At 43.4% G+C, this 24,525-nt stretch overlaps 1 protein-coding gene across 1 annotated transcript in view; it reads right to left on the reverse strand.

The window, feature by feature from the left end:
- The window catches only part of rhbdl3 (rhomboid, veinlet-like 3), a 52,430-nt gene extending 32,445 nt beyond the window's left edge, over positions 1–19,985 (reverse strand). Inside the window, exon 1 of the mRNA XM_083971710.1 lies at positions 19,886–19,985. The gene's annotated coding sequence lies outside the window, so the exon portion shown is untranslated. The remainder of the gene's footprint in view (positions 1–19,885) is intronic.
- Between the last annotated feature and the right edge of the window lie 4,540 nt (positions 19,986–24,525).

Raw genomic sequence — 24,525 nt, forward strand, 5'->3', positions numbered from 1 at the left:
TGAGCTGCCAGCTTGTCAGCAGGCCATGGCTCTAAAAGGGCGGGGCAAGCAGTGATGGAGAGGTGAAAAGTCAACACCCAGACTGATGACTGGCATCACCCCACAAGACCAAAGTCAAGACAGAGAGGCAGTCAGCCTGTGTTGATGCAGGAGAGAGAGATTTGAAGATTCAGATTCCTGTCCTTTTAGCCTCCATCAGTGGTATGGCCCATGTTACTCCGCTACCTTAGCCTAGACTGACAGATGACATGGCTTACAATGAAATTTGAGAGATTCATGGTGCCCAGAGGTTGAATCCTAATGATTTTTCATCTAGCACAACCAACTGTGGTCAAAGTAATAATTTATGATGATAAATGATGATAATTTGTGAGCTACATCTTGTTGATGGTTCGCCACAATATTCGGTGGTTCCCAGATAATAATGAATCTCAGTGATTCTTCCTTTGCCACCAGGCTGACATCTGTAGTTTTCAGTGAAACGTCTCAACAACTATTGGATGGACTGTTAGGAAACCAGTCTTTCATTGCCTTCTTAGGACAATTGTACCTACAAAACTATAATGACATTCCCATGATCTTCTGCTTACTTTGTTTTTGGTGCCAAATTGCCGATTAGCAAATGTTAACATGCCAATACAATGAATGAACTATGTAGGATAATGAACAAGGTTAACATTATACCTGTTTAGCATCAGCACATCAGTTCTGTGTAATAAATGCTGATAGAAAAGTTGTTGACTCGTTTCCCCCCCTGAAAGTTTTTTGAAAATTCCCCAATGGATAAATCTGACAACTGCTGTGGTGCAGGAACTACTGCCTGCCTTTGCTTTTAGGGAATAATCCAAACTGTATTATACTGCTACTACTATTACACACACACACACACACACACACACACACACACACACACACACACACACACACACACACACACACACACACACACACACACACACACACACACACACACACACACAGTAAGTGTGGTTGGTAGGAATAAGGGCTACGGTCATGGAGGTTGATTGGACATGAGCAGGTCTAATCTCCACCACAGTCTGTGTCTGACCTGACTGCTCCTGGCTCGACCAGGCACTGATGCTGACAGAGCTGCAGCCTGTGACCAGTGGGTTGTTTCATTGGTCTCTGACATAGAGAGAATTCAGAGTCAGCCAGACAAAAGAAGCACTGTTCAGGGGAGGAGAAGATGTAGGAATGGTAAAGCATCTAATGATGCAAACTCAAGAGGAAAATTACTTTTTCTATTTAGACTCTGTGTACATGTGTGTTTGTCTTCTTTTAAGTCCAAAGAGGACAAAAGCTTTCTTCTGCACTGATGACAAATACGACTTGTGTGTGGCTGAAACCAGATGACCCACTTCGGTCTTGGCTGTCACTCAGATTCTCATTTCTCTTTTCAATTTCATTATCATCAAAATGTTCAAATTGAACTATGTCTGCATTCAGCTGAGAACAAATTTCCACCTGGGACGAACACAGATGGGCAGATCCAATATCTCCCTGCTCCTCCCAGTCAGGTCCCCCTGCTGGTGTCACTTGACAGTTGAGTGACACAGCGACAGCAGGGTGGGGTGGGATGAGAAACGGAGGGGCATGATGAGCCGCCACGCTTTCACACAATTAATTACTCAGACATCACCTTTCCCATTGCGGAGGATTCTGCAGGAAAAGGTCAGCTGCCTGGCTCACATAAAGACCAGCTCGCCATGCATGTCACGGCCCCCAGCCAGTGCTCTGCCTACGTCACACATCATGACTAATGCCTCAACAAGACTCCTAATGGCCCCCAAAATGCCACAGCAGTGCCTGTTAATGTGGCCGTAAACAACACCTACAGACTCAGATTGAGGCCAAGGCCACAGAATACTAGCCTGATGCATCAGCCGCTTATTTCATTACATTTCAAAAAGCGTCTGAACACGAGCCATAGGGATTCGTTTGCTTCCGGGAGGCGGTTGCTTACATTTGCTTCAACTAATCGCTGCTGCTTGGTGGTCACGTGTGCTATACACCGGTTAAGCTCATAGGTTAATCTTGAGCGCTTGAGTTCAACGTCATCGCCTTCACTTACCCGTCTGTTCGCTGATTGGTCCGTCCGCTCTGGCGGACGGAGCAAACCGAAACGCATTGCTAGTGTCCTGACTACATTGTTGAGGCAAATGAAATTTGCCGGAACCAGTAGGCGGCGCTAGCCTGGCTAACAGAATACAGACCCAGAGAAGGAATTAACGGGTGGATGGAGGAAGAGAAGTGGTCCACTTGGCAGAAAACAAGGAGTAAATAAAAAGAAAAAAAATCCTAGAGTCAAGGGACTGGAAATAATCATCAGATGAGGAAGAGGAGTCATAAATAGCTGAGGTGATACATAGCTAGACCTCAGTGATGCAGTGTGCACGGGGCAGGGATGTAAATCAAATGAGCTAAAATGACTGCCTTTGATGGGATAACCTTCATCTGGCCACAAACTGAGTCAATTAACCAACAATCTGACACACAACGGCAAGATCAACAAGCTGAGAGAGGACCCCGCTTGTCTCAGCACAGCGCTCTACTACAGTATAACGCACTTTCATTACTGTAAGCAGCTCCTCCACAATTTCTCACCCACTCTCCTTTCTTTCCCTCGTTACACATGTTCCAATACGAACACAGCTTTCCCCTTTCACTCCAGTGAAAGACTGAGGGGGCAAGAGTTGCACAGACCGTACACTCAAACCTGTTATTTCCCTGGCTTATTGTGCGAAGAAAGGACATAAAGCAGACTGAATACACTCTGCTGTGAAGAGGAAGAGCCACAGGAAGAAGCAAGACAAAAGCAGAGGACTAAGCACAAACAGGTGATGGCTGTGATGTTTGGGGTGGGGGTGGTGGAGGCAGTGAAGTACTAGGTGGTCTTTATAATAAGACAATAAACTACAGCCATAATAATGACCACAGACCTGAGGATACACCTCCCTTATTGTACTTGACAGATTGGGTTGGGTCCTGCTAATTAGCATGCATCTAACTTCAGTAGAAGGATAGAAGTCATAAAGACACAAGTTCTTGCAGCATTTCTTCAATACTAATTATATTCTTCCCTATATATGTAGGTTTAAAGAATGTATGAACTGTGTTTGCTACATTTTTTTTACACAGACAACCTTTCACATCTCTGGTAGCTTTATATAGGGTGTGATTTGTGCTTGTGCCGAAAAACATCAATTTATGGAAGAAAGTCTGTGCTGTCTGTGCTGTCCTCTTGCCTCTTTACAAGTTTTTTTTTTGTGCTCGTTCACCGCCCACAATCATCAAGACGGCTTGTGAATGTTAGCAAACCTGTCTGTAGCTTTAAGGGTGTTAACTGAGCTGTAAATTGACCTTTACTGTTCTTGGCAATAAAAAACAGTTCTGATTCTGATTCTGATAATATAATGTATCGGTAGAGGAGATGCTCATCCTTTCAGTCATCCTTGTAATTTTCAAAAGAATACTCTGTTAAAAAACTGATCCTAGCACAATGCAAGTGACAGTAGACAACCTATGTCTCAATATTGGGTCTTAGTATCTCACAGATCCCGTAGCCATGCTGAGTGTGATCAGAGGTGATAGAGGCGAGGTGAAACTTTCAACAAGAGGGAAAAGTGAGACACTTGGTGATGGACCACTAACCAAAGGGGAGGGTGGTGTAAGGGGGTGAAATGAAGCCTCATTAAGTTTTCTGGGGATCATTTTTCAGTTAACACTTCCACGTGACCTTCATGTTTTTGACAGGTGAGAGGGACAACACATGAATACATGAATTCGAAACAAATCCACCTCTACAGAGCAGCTGCTCCTGAGCACATCACCTCTTCCTGCAAGTGATAGCAAGTCAACGTCCCGGTATTGGGCAAGAGAAATTTGAATTTCAAGCACGTGGCATTACTCGTGGAACTATACTCACTCAGATTAGTCTTATCAGCAGGCACAGACAGAACTGACTGGCCACAGTATCTCTTCTCTTCTCTCCTCTTTCTTTCTTTTCCCCCCTCATCCTCCCTTTTTCCCCTCTGTCTTCTTTCATTTCCCATTCTCTCCTCTCTCCAGTGCTCTCCTGTCTTCGTGATGGGAAATGCACAAAGTGTGCCACAGGTAATTGCTTTCTCTTGCATGCAGTCTAATGTACTCTCTCTGCCCTCCTTCTCTCACTCTTTCATTCTTTCCATTCCCCCCACCCCAACATAGCACAGTGCATATTCAGGGACTAAAACGAATCTTCAGATTGTGAATCTGTTGCGCTGTTTTGCTTTTCTATATGCAAAACAGCTTTAGTATTCTTTTTAACTTCAGTCCTGTAATTCCTCAACACACAACGACAAGGAGAGACAGGTACTGCAGTACTGGATCATTTCCTTCTTAGATTTTGTTTGCACGATTGAAATTCAAAAACATTAAATTAATCCAAGAGTCAGAGTTACAGATAGCTCCTGCCAATAGACAGACTTTGGTTTCAAAATAAAACTCTCTGGGTAAGTCACCTAAATTGCTCATTCAGTCAATGTAGCTGACCTGGATTTCAGACAGTCCTGAATTGGTTTCCTATCAAACCAAAGCGTGTTTCATGGTGGTTGCATGGATGACTGATGTTGTGTCTGTCTGGGCTAATCAACAGCGTGCTGGGTCACCTGTCTTGCTTGACAGACTGGAAGCCCTCATTCATCTCGCACAGACATGCACAGCCACACAAACACACTCGCAGCCCCTCATGCACGTACTTGTCTCAGGCTATGCACAAATTAGCACAGGCCGTCACCGTTTCCCTGCCAACTGGCCTGTAACCAGGCAACGTTGGTCAGTGTAAAGATGTCTTTGGGGAGTACATGCGCATGTGCGTGCACACACACACACACACGCACACATAGATGGGGTTTGATATGTGGATTGGTGTGAGACACTATTACTCTAAATCCCAAGACATCTGATCCCCTCACTCTGCTGCACTGAAACACACAGCTACAGCTACAGCACATAGAGACACACAGTCTATGCACTGAGACTGATGCAGCCTCAGGATTTCATCAGCAAACCTTATTTCAACAGGCATATTACCCACAAACTACTGGAGCTTTGCACCTTTGTATACAGTAGTAGTAACCACTACGACTGTACCTGTCTGCAAGCACATCCATCTGCGTGACCTTGATCATTTAGTATTTTTCATGCTCTTGAAACTGAGTGAGCACTTTCAGGTTGTTTCAACAAAGATAATCCTTCGAGATCCAATGGCACCAGTAAAAATAAATCATATTATTATCATATAAATATAAGAAACATTTTTTTTACATTTTTACATTCTTAAGAGCTGAAATGGTTAGGGTATATCTTGTTCTAGATCATTGCAAAACTGAAGGTGTGAAAAAAGAAACCTTTTTCCCTGCAACCCACCAAGCAATTTGTATTAATAATATTGCCACCACCTTCATTTTGCCTGCCTTTCTTTAAACAACCAAAAAAGAAAAACTTATTCACACTTTGCCTCCAGATAACTCTTCCATGTGACCATGAAGACCTGCGGACTGAAAGCATCTTGGAGCATCTTTATCCAAATTGCTGCACAGTGCACACCCACTCACTGTCCCTGTTCTCTTACTCTGCCCCAGCCATGCGTGTTACATTGCATGTAACATTGCAATGTTGTTGCCATGCTAGTTGCTGACTGAAGCTTGAGCAATGGCAGCTGAAACCAACTTTTGCAATGACTTGGGACAGAATTATCTATACTGCAAATCTTTCAACACATGCTACTCAACCAGGGCCAGAAAATTACTACGCTATTCCGGTATTCAAGAATTTATTTTTTATGTACTGTAAGTAACCATTACATTTCTTATAAATAATGATTGTTGTTATACTATAGTAGTACTATGACCTTGCAACAATGTCTTGTGTTTACGACTGATTATTAAACACTGAGATTCAGCGCAATCAGATGTGACTTTTCTAATGTAACATGAACTACAGACCCAGATCTTGGTAAGAATGAATGGTCAAATGCAGATGTGTTGTGATGTGTTGATACACCTGCATTAGAAGAGATTTATGAACTTCTATATGAAGCTACATGTGAGTGGAGTGGCAACAGGTATGGCAGCACAAGATATGCGTTGCCATGATGACAAGTTTGCGTTGGATCTTGTTGTGAGGAGTGCATGCAATGCAAGGCACAAATGACATGTTCAGAGTCAGTAAAGCCGCAACAATGTGACTTCACTTCCACATGCTCTGTCATGTAATTGGTCTGTGTGCTTGAATAAGATCAAAGACTTTCGTATGGAGTGGGTCCCTGTTTCTTTTTTAGCACGTTAAGTTATACACTTTATGGATTTCTCAGCCAGTGTTTATTACATCCATGAACTTAGTAGAGTAAAACTGTGCTGTCACTTCTTTGCTTGCTTGTTTCAGTAACATTGGTTTGTTTCTATAGAAACCGTTTATGTCTGAAATGCTTATTAAAGTTAGATATATTACGTTTTCTCCTTCCACACTAAGACTGGAAAGTCTCAATCTAGACATGTAAGAGTGGATAGAGGGTCAAGGCGGAGACACAAAGGTGTAAATTATCATCATTTGGGACATGGTTTGATGTTGTGTGACAGAAGGCAAGATGGAGTGAGACAGACTGGTTGATAGTTTAAAAGAGGGAGGAAGAGACAGTAAATGAGAGAGAGAGAGCTGTACTGCCCCCGGGGTGTCTCCAGATGCACAGGGGATTGCCGCAGACAGCTGAACGGCCTCAGCAGGCTCTCTAGAAAGTGTTCAAATAAACACTTTACCCCCTGTCGCAGCTTGTGAAAGCATTCACACAGGAGAGAGGCATGTATGAAGACACAATGACACACAAACAAACACACACACACACACACACACACACACACACACACACACAGACACACACAACAGGACACTGAGACTCCAATCCAAGACACACAAACACACACTGGGAAACAAAAGCTTAAACCACAGCAGCTATAAATGTCATTCTCACTGAGACACAAGCGCAAGCCCATTTGCCAAGGGACACACAAAAGTCAAAATCCTTGCCAAACATACACGCACAAACACACAAAAAGATGTGATGGAGTATCCGTGTCACTCATGCATAGGGCAGAGGCAGGGCAGACAGAGGCAAAGACAGAGATGTGTGACCTTTTCCCCCCAAACCTCCCATTTACAACGAGGTGAGAACCCCTCATTACCGCCAGACCAGACCCTCTATCAAACATCTCCGAACTGCTGCACACATTCAGCAGCTCTTCACAGAATACGAAGGGGAACAAAAAGAGGGGAGAAACATTTGTTTAACGAGCCGTGCCCGCGCCGTCTTTCTCTCCCATTCAGTCCCTTCCTCTGCTGCAGGCCTGCCCTGAGGTCAACCCCCCCTCCCCACGCAGCACCATCAAAACCCCTGCACCAGTGATGGCAGCAGCTCCATTCAACATAGAGATTTATGATCTCTAATAGATGGCAAATGGACCCGAGGCTGGGGCTGCCCCGAGGGGAGGCCCCAGCCTTATTTTCTTCAAATCTCAAGAAGAAAAGGAAAGGAATAAAAGGGGAGCTGAAAAAAGGCACGGGGGTGAGCGTGGGGGAGCAAGTGGTGATGTCGGAAACATTTTCAAGGTTGCCATCTGGGTCGGGTGGGACCCTTCAAACTGTCCATCATTCTTCTGCAAGCACCCCCTTTTTATCAAAAGGATCAGGCTGTTAGGGGTAAAAGGACATATTCTAACAGCACACAGGATAAATCCCCTCTGTTGTCACTGACATTTCACTTCCTGAGCTGGACAATTTTGCAACCATGTAGGATCTTTTATTGATTGGCTGCTATCAGGAGGTCAGTCATTCTGCTGCCTCCTGTTCCTTAGTCGTGGTGGAAGCCCCACTTGGGCACCCTCTACTTCATAATCCTATTCCAATAATCCCCACAACCTCCCTTTCTTCATAAAGCGAGAGAAGAAGGGAGAGTAGAAAGCTCATAGCAACAAGACTCCATGTAGCCTAAGCAACACGTCAAGAAATAGATCTTAAAAACCATAACTTGATGTCGATGTTGTTGACTCAAAAGGTTCAGTAGATGGGTCTTTAGACACTGATTGAGCAGAGGTAATTATATTCTTCCATTGGCTACAGCTTTGTGTTTAACACACAGATATGAGAATGGCACTGACATTCTCATTTACTCTTTCTAACAAAGCAAATGGGGGTATTTCCCAAAATGTTAAACTATTCCTCTAAATCTAAGAAAACGATTTCAGGTAGAAAAGCAAAAAGAGACTGACAAAGCCAGGCCAGGAGACAGGAATAGAGGGCACTTGCCACTTCCTGAGAGCAAAGTCTCGCAGCCAATATCTTTACTGCTTCACAGCTCTTGCAGAAGTGTTTGAGAAAGATTCAAAATAATGAGACCTGTGGTGACAGCAGAGATAATGAAATGAGCTGTGGACCCTGACTTTCTGACTTTTAGAGTGAAATATCATAGTCATAGACAGAACGCATATATACACAACCACTTAATTACACAGACAAACACACATACAGTAGGCTACATACACACACAGCACTGAATACTGATTCTAACTTGGCTATAATTTCAGTGGGAAAGATGAGATCACAGACACTCTCTCTTAAACCCCATTAAAAGTTCCAAAAGTTTCTTTTGGACGGGCTCTTCTGTAAAAGTGATGAGTAAAAAGGGATCCTCATTCCACCTGTAATATGACTGTACGTTATCGCAACCTTGGCAGCTGTTACCCTGAAGGAGATAATTCTTATCATAATGACACCCTCAGTGCCAGAACCTGACAGGCACCCTGATGAGCTGCTGTACCCGCAACTGTGGCTGCAGAGGAAACCCAGCGACCAAGATAAGAATTCTCCCAGTCTGCCTCCGAAACTGAGAGGAGACGATTTCTAACAGACGCAGCGACACTGTAGGGATGATAGTGTTGTCACCGGACAGGACAGCCTGAAGGCACTCCTTGGGACTCTTTTCAACACTTAGGACTAACATGCTTGCTTGGGCAATCCAATTCCAAGTAGACAGTTGTAAATATAAGTGTGACTGTACCTAAAACGCATCAAGGACACACTGGGATTAAATCACTACAGCCACAATCGGTGACAAGGTGACAAGACCACATAAATATTAATATTCCCTGTTGGGTTAGTGAAGGATTTGGGACAAAAAAAATCACACACTGAAAAAAGTGGTGACTTCCTTGTTCTTAACACCTGTCTCATCCAACATGATGCCCTCCTAATGGTCACTGTTGAGCAACAGCAAAAAAAATACAGCAAGTGGGAATTCAACAGCTACTGTTGAAGAAAGAGATTGATGCAATAAATAATGCTTTTACTGCCCCTCAGCACAAAATGATAAGAACATATCTCCAAGGCACTGAGTTATGTGCTCAAAGTGCAGTGACATTAACACTGGTGAGAAGGTTTTTCTGTGCAAGTTTTGAAGAACAGTACTGAATTTATATTTCCCAAAATTGGCAAATGAAGTATAGCACAGATAAGCTCTCTTTACTTTTAAGATACTTTATCACAATACTAAATAGGTATATATGATGTAATATATTCTAATGGTTGATTCAGGACATTTAACCATAATAAACTTTCTGGCACATTTCCCTGTTCACATTCTTCCACTGACTGAAAGGCCAAGAAACACAGCAATGAGCCAAGAAAGGCAAAAAAGAAGATTGCTAAAGATGACAATCAATGCAAGTTTCAAAATGTTCAAAAAAAACTTGCTTTTGCAAATGTTTTATGACAAAGAGACACATTTGGGATCAAAACCATGCAGCATGCATACAACATAATTTTCTATGTCCACAGCTCAATTCAGGGACCAGTGCTGCATGTGCTGTACCTCTTCATACTGTGACTGTCAAATAAAGTAAACTCCTGCTACTGGTATTTTGGTGAGACACTACACTTTTATGTTGACAAGAAACCTCTCTTTCTCAGATAATGCCAATCAAAAGTTGTGTTTTTACTAGTAAAATACATTTTTATAATTACTCATTTGTGGTGGATGACTGGGCCTTGGCTCCAGAGATTAAAATGAGCTCCATGCTGTGAGGGGAAGAGATTCAAAAACTGGTAATAACACAACACTGCTATTGCATCAGTACTTGGAATACTTTGAGTTGAGGAATCATAGTCAGAAATGGGGGAAGAGTTGGATCAGTGCATCCCTACTTCAAAGGTGAGATTTCAGCACCCCAGTATTGGCTTTGAAGACCCAACCATCTGACTTACGGTATGTGAATTTCCATCAGCTCAACCATGAAATGAGCAAAATATCTGCACTTAGCCCCTAAGGCCTTAGACAATACACTGCACAATGATTTATTAACTTGCCACTAATCACTGCACAAAAGACAAAAGTGTCTATTCCAATAGTTTCCAAACTTACATTAAAAAAAGTAATTGTTAAATGTGACTCTACTTGACTACTTAAGAGGAAGGGATCACCAAATTTTCAGACCCTCTTACTTCACAGTGAACGTGACTACTTTTTATTATCAGTGGGACCATCTCCATCTGTGACCTAATTTTAGTTCCCTATTTTGGTATGAGCCTTCATCAATGAATCATATACAAGACATCTGGCCAAGTTCTTATAAACAGAATAACTGCATGTTGCAAATGAGCAGTATGTGCTCTGCAGCGTACCTAATTGATGTCTTTGTGAAAATACACCAGCAGTCAGTATAGCTCTGCTGCAAAGACAGGGGATGTTAGAATTCAGTAAAGGCCGTATTCTCAATCGGTCTGTGTTTTATGTCGAGTGATGTGTCATAGTTCGCCTCTTCAGCACTTTGGCCCTGCTGGCAGGCTTTGGCAGCGATGCCCTGTAAGACGACACGGGGCGGAGAGGACGGGAACGGAGATCTGGGTGAAAGCTTAGCACTGCCGCTCACCTTGGGCATCTGCAGAGGCTGCTGGGACAGGTTGCCATGACAATGGTAAAACAACTACTGAATGTACTGTAACCTGGACTACAAGGATAAAAAAAGATTATATATTATCTCAAACTGTGAATAAGCTTTGATTTTCAGCTCATTATTCACAGTAATTTGACTATTGTGTGAATTTAAACAGCAATTGTTTTCTCTGCCTTTCTTTGGGCACTCTGATCTTGTAACTGGGACAACCCTAGAGTGTGAGGGAAGCCACAATCTTGCCTTGCCTGTCAGACAGATGAGTCGGATACAGGACTGCACGGAGAGAATGACTGCTACAGGGGAGGTCACTGTGATTATCATAGTCCCAAAGCTGACTGGCTCTTCACACGCTTTGTGCCAAGTGGCCAGGTGTTTTTATTTCTGTAATTGAGGCTGTCAAGTAGATAAAAGACACACTTGCAAGAAAAGCTGTAAGCTTCTGGTAGACCCAAACCAAAGAAGGAAATACTAGAGAAAGAAAAATGAGAGAATAAGCACAGGGTTGAACCTGATGTCTTTAGAAAATGATATTTTAGAGGTTTTTTTTATGACAAAATATACTTGTACGCAAGGAAAAGTTTCTAGGAAATCTGATAAGTGAAACCAGAGAAAGCAGAAACTGCAAACTAAACATTCTACTTACAGGTTTAGCGTGGGCGTCTACAGAGGAGCAAAAAAAAAAACGACATTACCTTTGAAATATGCGTGTCTTGCATTATCTCGTCTACACTGCAGTCTACCATGACTTCAGTGCAAATTCTCCAGGGAGAAAAGAAGGAGGAGGAAGAGGAGGAGGAATAAACAAGGAGATGCTGGTGAGGCACTTGGTTAGAACAGCGCTTCATGGATAGCTGAGCACTTAGTAAGACAAAGTGATCTGAAAGCCGGCACACAACTCAAGAGTTCAAACCCAGAAAGTGTAGCGTGGTATTTTAAATCTAGAAAAAAAGAAACACGGGCATAAACATCTGCGCTGATGGTTGTCAGCTTTCGTTTGTGGTAGTCGTCCACACGCCATCTGTCTCAATAAAAACTAAAGTGTTCGTTTAAAGGGAGAACGGAGGGGAATGAAAGAGTTGTCTGAGATGTACACTCGCTGTGGAACATCCCCTAATGGGCAGCGCTTGACTGAAGAGGCAGAAATCAGTTAACACAAGCTCACACAAGCTCACACACACACACACACACACACACACACACACACACACACACACACACACACACACACACACACACACACACACACACACACACACACACACACACACACACACACACACACACACACACACACACACACACACACACACACACACAGGTGAACTCAGCAAACACAAGGTTATTGTACCTTTGTCAACAGTGCACCTGTCAGTGTTGACCTGTATGGCCTATGGCACTGGAATGTGTTCTGAAATATTTGTGTGTGTGTGTGTGTATTCCTTTCTTACTCCCAACATTCATAGTGTCAATAAAGTATGTGATAAAACACAGACGTTTTCCATTTTGCCTCTAAAAGCTCTGAACTGTCACTACAAAACAGAGCAGAAACAGGTCCTACACGTCTGTCACACACACACACACACACGTGCTGGTGCTGGTGTACAGCGGCACAGTTGACAGCTCTGTAACCATAACCTGTGGGAAAGTATTACAGTTTCAGCCTTAAGGAATGAATGCACCTGCGCTGTGTCTTTGATCTCTGGAGCGTCATGGTGACAGACTGACATCGGAAGCTGGAAGCTGTTTCACATCGCTGCTCTATTGGGAAGTTAGAGGCCTAGAGAAGACCTAAACAAACCACGTAATGATGCATTCTGGCACTTGACCTGTAACTCAAGACTATGTTCACACTAAATCTGTCTTCTGCACAAATACTTGTTTTAGCACCGGCTCGGGCTGTCTGGCAGTAAGACAATGTAACAGCCTGAGTCTGTTCTTTTTAACAAACACAAAGAAGAAAGCTTCACCTATTCTCACATCCAGTGTTTTTTTTTCACACCCAAACAGCATCTGCAGGTTTAGCAGCTTAGTACGGACATAGCTTAAGAAACACTGCTCATGCCCTCTTGAACTGGTCAACAAGAGCCAAAACAATAAGCCATCAATCACTTTGGCAAACTGCAATGACTTGCACATGATACTCTTCCAACTAAAGTAGGTTACAACCAGCTGTGACAAAGGCATATAATGGAAATTCAATCCATTAAAAACACATACTGAGCTTCTTGATCAAACTATAATTTGATGGTTTCCTGCTGGAGCCCTCCAGTTTTGTGGCATTATTATAAAGCTGATGAGCTATTGTGTGGTGAAGGCGCTGAGCTGTAAACACAGCTAATGAAAAGAGATGAGAGCGAAGCATCGATGAGCAGAGTGAGACTGGAAGACTGGTGATATCTGCAGTGTCATCCACTTATCTGTGATGGGGAATCAGAATGAAAAGATGAGTGAAAAAAGAGTGAGATGAATGGGGGCGGGGGTGGGGGCTGATTTGTGGAAGCCCCGTCAAAAGTCACAGTGACACCAGTCCTGTGAGGCAGCTGGCGCACCCACACTTCACCACACATGCTTGTTCAGCAGGTGTGTGCTGTCTCTACGTCTGCCCTCTCCTGACCTCTAATAATAGATTTACATTTCTAGGCCAGGTGGATACAAACGTACAGTATGTATACACACACGCACGCACATACACCAACATACAAAGCATACAAAAGGTAGCTGCATCACTGAGACAACTTCGATTTCTGCCACCGCTGCCATGAATTTGCACACAGTAGCCAATTATGGATAAACTGGCACATCCTCTTTCTCCCATTTACAGATCGACAGGCACAGCAGCTATTTTTACCTCTGCATAAAAGCAGACACTGTTTTCACACTCCGCCAACTGGAACCATGCCTTTCATTAAGGAAATCTATTTAGAGCCAAGTAGGGGAGAGGCAGAGGAGCAGGGAAAGATGAGCTCTGATTAAATCTTTCAATGAAAATGTTTGAGGCTCAGTCTGTTATTTAGCAGGCACACAGCCCAGTTGATTTTTGCAGATTGGGGAGGGTGTTTGGTTTTGTTGCCAGTAGCTCCTTTTACAAATCAAGACAACACAGTTCAATCACCACAAACTGTTTTGTCAGTGGGTTTATCTCCATGACTCAGCTGCTGTCAATCACTGCTGTTGGATGAACAGGTCAGCAGAGCGTGACCCCGCCATCTGCATACGTGTCAGTGGCAATTAGGTTGATAAGCACATCAGTATAGCACAGACAATATGGATCAAAGAGAAAAAGACTGAATAATCGGCACTTTATAAATGAAGCAACTAATGGGAAAATGTATCTTACTGTAATAAAGTGACAAAAATGTGACAAAAAGAAAAAGAGCTTGAACGTGAAATACTTTGATCACAAGATCATTTGTTCTGTAATTGACTTCAGATTTCTTGAAATTCTTTTTAATCTATTTCTTCATCTGAGTGTTTGAACCAGTGCACCTGAAAATGAATTTCTGGATCTAAGAAAAGAGGCATCCTCACTGACTAAAAGGGGAAAAATTTGACGACGGCACATCATCTTTAGCCCTTCTGCTGTCAGAAGTTGCAGCGGCTGCTATTATCACCTCATTTTCTGATCCTTCTTTTGCTTTAATGTAGGTTAAACTGACAGGGTGTTGCGAGACATGCTGTGTCCCTGCATGCATCAGTTAACACAGCTGCAAGTTCCTAGTTGGCTTACCCATTAAGTACCAGTTACCTGGGTGGTGGACCATTCACTTCAAGTACACTTCAAAAAAAGAAAAAAGAAAAAGAGCAACACTCAGGAGATGCCAGCTGTGCCGCGCACGCAACGGTGAGGCGAGACAGTACTGCCAGACAAAATGGCTTTAAATAATGACCTTCCTTTTCTCACAGCCATGGCCACTGAATGTCTAACTAACAAGCTCATTGAAATGCACGACAGGAGCTCTGGGAAACATGAGTCCCACCGGGAACAGGTGGCTTCCCCACCATTGAATTTCTGCTTGTTTTAATTAATGACATTAGCTGGGCTATTTCAACACCAGACCTCACTGTCACTACTTTACGCAACATTTCTAAAAGAGTTTAAATATTTTTGCTGTTCTCAGGAGGAGTTTGGGGCTCACAGCTCACAGTCAGGGGCTTTTTCTATGCTATAAAGCAAAAAAAAAATTATGGGGGACAAACTTTCAGGGAAAGTATGCAGACATGTGAAAGTGTTTAATCACTAAGCTCCTGTGGGTGTGGCGTGTGTGGAGCATTTCAACATGCCATTGGGAGCAGGCTGTCAACACAATGGCAATTGTGGACACACGTATCACACACATAGTCCACAATCAAAGAAATGTCCCTTTTCAATCAGAGTTTTCTAGTTCTTTCTCCCAACAAAAGACAAACATGTACTGTATATGGTCAGGCTGCAGTGAAGAGCCATGTGGGCACAAAAAAAATATACACATCTCAGACAGGTAAATGTCTGTGCCACAGTTTACCGTTTGTATCCTGTTCCTACAAGTGCTTCACCTACTTTGGGTTGAGCCAGAATCCAGTCTGTATACCTGGGGGACTACCGCTGTCAGACTTTACAAGCACAGAGGGCATTCCCATTTGTCTTGGATAATGGTTTTATGTGTCTGTGCTGTAGGAGTAGCCCTTCATAAACTGCATGGTACATAATCACTCTCCGGACCAAGGCAGCAAGATTTCGCTTCTTACCGATGAGAACGAGACGAAAAATGATAAAGCTCACAGTCATATGGAGAAATCCATTTGATGTGCCCAGTTCCCAGGAAGTGAAAAAACAAATATTGTTTGGTTCATTTAGTGGCGAGACGTAAACATGTTTATGACACTTCATCAGATAAATCCAGGGCATTAAGTGTGGTCCATCCTTAAATCCTTAAAAAAAAAGTGCATATCAGTCAGCACAGCATGGACACTTCAAAACAAAGCCTGGTTCATCTTTGGGATCATACACACACTGCGTAATCAGGCTACAGTGACTACGATCTTTTCAGACTGGTGTGTCTGTGTGTGTCTAAAGGACAAATAGAGGCTAGGACAGTGATTATGAGGGAGAGAGAGAGAGGCTGGGGCAGCTGCTCTCTGACTGACTGTGTTTCCTCTGCTTCATTCGACGTTGCCTCTGTCTGTGTTTGCTCCTCATGTTTGTTTCAGGCGATGAGGAACATGAATCAAAGCATTCTGAGGTTTGCTCTCTTACTTCCTGCACGCTGAGGAGGAAAGCACTTATACAGCAACAAAATCCTCTCCGGGGACAGGAGAGAGGAGTGAAGGGGAAGCCGAACAGAGCGACGCAGCACTTTGATTCTGACGGACTGAAACCCCGAAACTGATATCTGTACACACCAAGTTCACATGGGAGTCTGTAAGAATGATATGATGGAAGAAGGTTGTATATACGCAGACCAAATTACTTTAAAGAAGCTGGAGGAAAGCTGTAGTAGAAGAAAAAAACAAAAGATGAATGAGAAAAGTTGATCCTGCTTTGTCTCTGCTGTGTAAACATTCCTGATGGGACGGACAGAATAGGCGGTGCTCTGGATTTGACAAGCGGGGGCACCAAAATTGATTAAGACAAGAGGTGCTTTCTTATCTTCATCTCTGGACATCTTGTTTTGCCCGTGTATTCCACTCACTGGAGCAATTTGTTTATGAATGAAGTTACAGTAACTCACTACAGGGTCAAATTGTAGTATATCAGAACAATGGAAGGGTAAAAACTAGAAACTCCGACCACATCTACAGACAAGAGCATTCATAACTCTTCAGCATGCTGTCATGGAAAGGTTGAGACCATGAATAATTGTACAAATGGACATAATGTATCTAACTGTAGGATTAGGGGAAGGTATTAAAGCACTGTTTGAAAATTCAACAAGAACTTCATTTGAAGCACAGCGAAGCCTGTGTTGGTTTGTGGGATGTAACGTTGGCCGCAGTCACCCAGGCTCAATCCATCTCGTCTCTCTTAAAGGGCCCCAGTAATGGTAGGGTTGGCAGTTCAAACCCTGCCTCCTTCTGTGTACCTGTCAAAGTGTCTATGAGCAAGACTCTAAAATCCAATTGCTCTGGACAACTGTCAGTGTGAGTGGTTGAATAGGAGGCCAATTTATGAAGTGCTTTGGATGAAACTGAATGAAAATGAAAATTACCCATTCTTTCGATACGGTATCATCATACTTGACATTAGTTGTAGAAGTTTTATTTTGTCTAATTCCAACTTGTAAGAGAGGCAAAAAACTAAACTCGCCACAACAGTGGATTCACATGCGTAGAGGCACTTTGTAGTGCGTTTCTTTGCATGAGGTGAATAAACGTCTGGCCCCGCTCTTTGTTTTCAAGTGGCATCTATCTCCCTCATGCACTGACACAAGTCGCCAGCCTGATTTAAAATCCTTCTTTTCCTGGTCTTCAGTGGCCCATCATTTCTCTTCCTTATTCGCTTCAGAGACGCTGGGGGTCTGCAGGGTCACCCCCTTGACAAATGGACCAACTCACTGTGAGGAGGAAGGATGGAGGGAGTATAAAAGAGCGAAAGGACATTTGTTGCCGCCAGACTGGGCAGTGACCTCACCATTTGGACAAATCTATGTTTTTTCAAAACGCACGTCCACTCAAGGAAACTCAAAGCTGTGCCGCACGCATAAAGACAGCGGATTGAGAGGCCCACTTAATGCCTGTCCACAGAATATGCTCCATTACTAATACACACACACACACACACCCCACCCCAGCTATCCCTTCCCATAATCCCATGGGACCTCAGTCTCCCTCTCAAAGAGAGTGAGCCTGACACGAGCCTCTGACTCAACCCCACACATCCTGCTAACCCCTGCACACACACACACACACAATTCCCTCCCGGGAGAAAGTAGGGGGCCCCAGGGTGGGCAGGTGCTGAAGCAGCCCCACAGCGTGGTCGTTGTGTGTGTGTGTGTGTAGGATAGTAGGGGGCCCGTTTGCCGTCTGTCAGCCCAACCTGCTACATGCATGATCAGCCAGTCTGTGTGTTTCTTCTCCTGGGGTTTCTTGGCTGTATCTGTATCACCCGCATGTGTTTGTGTGTGTGTGCGTGTGTGTGTGTGTGTGTGTGTGCTTTTTTACAAGCTTGGTCTGACAGATCAATGCATCCAGGATTATGTATCACCTTAATAGCATTATTGGGGTCAATGTAAGCGGACGACACACCCACAGCCTACAGTGATCCCACCCCTCTGGTGCTCTGGCCTCTGCAGGAGTTTGGTTTGACAGAGGTACATCCCAGTTACATGTTCTGGCGGGAGCGTTACCCAGCAGGCGAAGGATTTAAAGCTGCACCAGGCAAGATTTTGATCTAAAAATACATTTATTTAATGAGCCTAAATCACAAACTGGGGCTGAAGGAGAGAAGCCTGTGCCATTTCCACCAGCTGAGACCTGAAAGCTTTGCCTCCCATGGCCAAAGGAAATTTTAGTGCCAAGTATAGAGAGAGGAACAAATCAGAATCAATCTGTGATATACAAACTGTGAACAGGAGTGAGCACTTGAAAAATAGATGTTTTCTTTCTTTTGGGAAACTTTAAGCAGCACAGACCAGCATGTCAGATAAACATGAACAAGCTCTGCAAAGCAAATCAAATAATATATTATTTGAGTTTCTACACTTTACAAAATGTGCAGGTTTTATTTGCTTCAATTAGTTATAAAAAAAACAGTGTTACAGCTGAAGTAGTGTCAAGGTCGTGATACGTGCATAAAATCCGCAAAAATAACACTGTTATATTGAATTTATCAGCATAGCACCACAAGCACCAGAGCACTAAATACTGATATTTTTACTTTAAAAACAAACAAAACAACCTTTCTTGTTCCCACTTATGCTTGTGGTGCAAAATTGTATCTGAGTTCATCCAAAAATCTTCCCAATCACAGTTCACGACCTTTTAGGCATTTATGTTGCTTTGAGCAGATAACAGAGATGGGGTCAGAGGTCACACACAGGTCGCACACAGATGAGCACCTTTGAAAACAGACAAAAGTGCTCAACAATCAAACATGCAAAGAGAAAAAGATTCAAGCTTCTTCAGCTTGTAGTACATACCTTGTCAAACAGAGACTTCCATTGCTAAGACAAGGAAAGAGAGATAAAAGAGAAAAGAAACAGCATGTGAGGGAGTGGGTGACAGGAAGAGGCAGAAGGACAAAAAAATTCAGAAACAGGTGCCAAAGCGGAGAGGAGCACCTGTTTGGAAATTATGAATCTTAGCCACAAGGATTTTTCCTCTTTATGTGCAGTCGCCTTAATTGCAGTCTCGCAATTACATGCAGCTTCTATCTGATCATTGTGGTCAATGAGCCGCAGCAAAAGATAATAAGGTACCAAAGCGTGGAGGGTGCTCTTATAGTTGTATCAGAAAGTCTGAGACAGCTAATGGAGGGAGGCCGGAGCGTGTGCAGGTGTTTGTGTTGCTGTGTTGTCTCTCCCTTTGAAAAGAAGAAAAGAAAACAGCAGGCTGATAATCTAGGATAATAAGAGGATGTGTTGTGCAGTTGCTGTCATTGTCCTGCAGTGCTTTTTAGTATTTTAAATCCCCCCTGGTGTCAATGTGAAACTCCAGTTGCACCATGATGTTGAAATAAATAAGCTTCTAAAATGAACTTAAGGCTCATGCCTGTTTACAATCAAATAGGCACCAGTGAGTAACTTGGATTCAGTGTAGAAATGGTCCTGCTAATGGTCAGATGTGCATCTCAGGTCTCCCTCTGGTGTGTGTGTGTGTGTGTGTGTGTGTGTGTGTGTGTGTGTGTGTGTGTGTGTGTGTGTGTGTGTGTGTGTGTGTGTGTGTGTGTGCGTGTGTGTGTGTAGACTTACGTCCTCTGGAGCCACGGGAAGGACGTCGGTACTTTCCAAAACCTCGATCTCCTCTCCCTCCGCGTTCGCCGCTACCGCCGGAGAGGAGTTCACAGGCGCCTCCCGGGTTCCGCCCGTCATCCTGGGGCTGCTTCTCTCCATAACACCCGCGGAGAGCAGCGACTCGGTCCTCAGGAATGACTCCACATACTGTAGTTTACAGTCCCATCTCGCTCCCCAAATATGCGTCAGCAACGACAGGAGGTGAAAAAGCCGAGCATCATGCTCGTTTACGCTTCTCTTCAAGTCTCTTTCTTTGCAACAGACGGATCAGTGCAAGTGAAATGTCAAATGTCGCTATTTAAAAGGTGCGTGTGTCTACTCCAGTGAACCCCAGCGCGCTTCCACATACAGCGGGCGAACAAGTCTTCATCTGCAGAGGAAAAAGTTGATGTGCTGATAGTTTAGAATTAGTTTCTAGGGGTGCACGCTCCTTTTGCGGTGTCACACCATCGTCCACTAGGTCGTTCGTCAGCGGGGACAGAGGTTTACACGGCTGGAGAGAGACCTGGAGCCAGGCAGCGGTCCAAGTTTGTGAGGCACATTAGCAGCGCGAGTCTTTTCACTTTGAGAGATGCGGTGGCGCGGGCAGCGGCAGCGGTGGAGCACAGGTCCATCTGAAAGAAATCATGACATCATCAAATACTGACAACATGAAATGCAGAGATGACAAACCGAGGCTGGGTGACGCACAAGACTCATATGGCTTCCCCCGTCCAGGTGAGGCACGGTGAAACTCCCCGACTTCAGCTGCGTGGGCACAGTCACATGGCTTCGAAAAGAAAAAGTCCCGGCAAGTGCCAGTGATTTTCTGGTGCGTCACGATACCTGGCACGCAGCGCCGCGCTGGGGACAACCGTCTCTGCCCGCGTCCCTTCTCCACCGGGTGCCGGCAGGGAGCCTCAAAGGGTGGGAGGGGAGGAAGACACCGACCGCCTCCGCTGGGATGGTTGTTTCAGACGCCGGCACTCTTCTCCAGCCGCATGCGTCTTTTACTGGCACAAAAAGAGATGGAGAGAGAGAGAGAGAGGGGCTGGGGGCGGAGAGCGGGGAGGCAGGGAGGGAGAGGTTTGGCCCGCGGTGAGGAGGGATCACCAGACGCTGCTGTTGAGGGGTTTCGAGGAACTCCGGGTCCCTGGCTGAACAGCTGGCTGTCACTCTGCCACTGGCTGAGTGGGTGGAGGTCGGTAGGTCACTTGTGCCTGACGATGTCGTTGTATAATGATATGGTAATTCACCCCACCAACATCAAACGCACAATACATGTAAAATGGTTAATTATTATAATTCATTATAGATAAGGTACCAGGTGAAAATTAATTTCCCCAGGTGTATCCCCTTTTTGATGATGAACGTCATGAAGTCATTAGTACCAACCCTTTTTTAATTAAACGCGTGCAATATTTGCAATTTGTTTGGATAGTCAAAATCTAACACTTACAATCGAACAAGCAGTTTATATCAGGATTCTACAGTTTGGGGTTATACTTTTTATTATTCAGAGAGTATTCACTCATACTCATGGACAACTTGCAATTTGAAGTTTTAAGTTAAATTCAATTTCTGAATCCACTGTATCATCACTCGGAGATTCCAGAGACTGATGGAACAAATAGACACCCTGTGGTTGTTTTTGTATAGAATTGTAAAAGTTGCATCAGTCGCTAATGTCCAATCAGGATGTTGCTGTGTAAGTGGCAGATCAATATAATGCTATTCTTAGTGGGTCAGAGGTGTTAGAGGTGAGTGACTCAAATTAATCATTGCACAATCTATGAGTCTAGCATGTTTCCCCATCCCTAATCAATACTTAAAAGCAGAACAAATGTGATCAACACTGATGGCTCATAAAAAGGGCTGTAAAATGCATAATAAGTTTGTTCAAATATCTACGTACCAATTATTTCTGCCGCAGTGGCATAATTTTTCACTGGCAGTCATTCACTTTTAATGTACTCGCATCTCATGTTATAAATACTAATGGATCTTGTGCCACAAAAACAGCTTTCATACATTTTGAAATTACTTGCTTTCAAAGCTCAGAAAGGAGGGAGTGCCCACGCTTGTAAATTCCAGGTTGTGAATAGAAATTGTCCCCTCCAGGTTCGCTGCTACAATCACCCAAATGATGGGGCCCCATTGCAGACAAACACCTGCCTATTAACTCAACAGACATCAAACAGGCCTAATAGTTGGGTGGAAGCCATGTGAGGAGGAATTATGTGATGGCGGTGTGGTCGGCAGTGTGTAGGTTGATCAGGATCCCTCTCATGAAACTCCCCCAGGTACATTGTGTGGTAGTATTGCCATGGAAACAATACAGACATCTGATAGGCTATTTGTAACCCTGGGGGTCTTTTCCAGACTCCTACACAGCAGAGTTGGGTTAAAGTTGGAGTCTGTTGTGTTGTTAAATAAAGGCCCAGCAGCTATATGCATCAGTGGTCAGAGGCTGGCAAACCCACAGTCAAGTGTTTGTATTCTGTATTTACATGTGGAACAAGTTTTATGGAATTTTCTTAACTTATTTTGTCATAGCCCAGAATTAAATATTAACAGCCTCAAAATAAGCTTCCTCTGCTTCTGGATGAGGGACTGGACTGCTGGTCTGCTACACATTCATTATATAATAAAAAAGGACTTAAAGGCACAGAGTGTATTGTGATTTGCATATGCAGTCTGTGTCTTATGAGCATACACTTGCCCAGCTTCTACTTCATCACAATTAACACAACTCTTCTTTTTTTTCAACTGTTCCAGGAAATCCAGAAATAACCAGGGTGTAACTGCACCAAGCAACTGTGTATGGAGAAAATACCACACATCCTGGAGGTTTTTTTTTACATGGTAACAGCTGCACAATCTACATTTTCTTTACCAAAATTTCTCATTTGGGTCCCACAGATGACAAAACATCAGCTATGAAGTAAATAAATCAATGCTCAAATAAACATTGTCACAATCTCTCTTGGGCAGATCTTTAATATTGTAGAGGAGTGAGGGGAATTATTGTCTCATTAGCTACAGGCACCCTGGGAATTTCCATGAAAAGCAGCTAATTGGACAAAGTAAGCATTGACGTGGCTTGGTTTCACAAGTCATGCGCTAACATCTGCTGAGGCGCTGTAACATGAGAGGCAGAGAGGGATGACAGAGGAGGATTGGGGAATGAGGGAAGAGGGTGTGAAGAAAAAAAGGAGCGAAGTCGACGAGATATACAGCAAGAGAAACACCTGCTAGGTTGTGGGAGAACTCAGCTCATGTATAAATTAACAGCTGAGGAGGACTGCGTTCTTTTGACACGAGCTGCTTGCAGGCACTAACTGCTTTCACTGGTTCCCAGATTTGACTTAGCCCAAAAAGTGAACTATCAACCTTCTGCCATTTTCTAAATGTCTTCCGATTTTAAACTGGGTGTTTCTCACAGTTAATTCTACCGTTTTATATTGTTTGTTCATACAATAGAGCTGTCAGTCTTTACCTCTGCTTTCAGTAGCAGATGCTTAATGTTTAAACCATTCATTTTTATAACCATTATTAGAAAACAGATTCTTCAGCTAGCTATAAGTTCTCCATCTATTATTTTTAGCTGGCTGTTTTAATCTCTGCTGGTTTGCTAACTTTTAAGACACCCTCAATTTCAACACCTCCTACTTTTGTAGTTGCTGGATCGATAGGCTATGTTGACAGTTTATATCAAAGTTGATTGCCCCTTTTCCCCTGTAATAGAGCCATTAGCACTGTTTTCACACCCTCTAGAAACTGAAGAACGAATGTTTGGGAATTACTGTTTAACTGTCCCGTTTGTGTCCAGCACACACCCAGTCCTTTAGATTACATTACTGATATCTACGCAAGGTAAGCTGTAATCACAGGGACTTCATTTTCACGGTTAAATGGGAGCCGTCATGCAGCACAGTGTCTGGCTGTCTCACATAATTATAGACACTCATTAGTGAGAGAATCAGCGGTGCTTTAAATGTCCTGAGAAAGCAGCTGCAGCAGTCTATTCTGCTTCATCTATCCAAATGTGACTAGAACTAACTTATGGGCCTTTTAGAGTTTCTTGGCCTAGAGCAGTGCTTGACTTAACACGGTTTTGGATTGTGCTCTTAAAAACTGTTGGTAAGGGACTTCTTCTGAAATGAAGTCTGGAGGAAAATGAGAAGTCAAGGTCAAGACTGAGTAAACCATCCACATTCCCCATGAAGTCATTTCATGTATGTTCCTGATGCTTCAAACACCAATATGATTGCAAAAGCTGACAACTTAACAATCAAATGTCTTATTTACATCCATGTTTGCAACCTGTGCATGAACCGTAGTGCATTTTGGGCCTTTTTTATGAAACATGTTCTAAGAAAATAGATAAATAAGGCAAAACTGAATTCTGGAGTTGAAAATAAGATATTAAAAAAAAAATCATTTTACATTCAGTTGGAAGAATTTAAAACTTTATATTATTAAAGCAGAAGTAAGTGGTCCGGTCGTTTTCGCTAATGCTGCGTTCCAGGCAGGCTTTTGAAATCGTAAATTACAGCTTCAAGTCACAACTTACGACTTTGTAGCGTTCCAGGCAACCCACTCTTGTTTTTCCGACC

The sequence above is a fragment of the Trachurus trachurus genome, assembly GCF_905171665.1.
Source record: "Trachurus trachurus genome assembly, chromosome: 1".
NCBI lineage: Eukaryota > Metazoa > Chordata > Actinopteri > Carangiformes > Carangidae > Trachurus > Trachurus trachurus.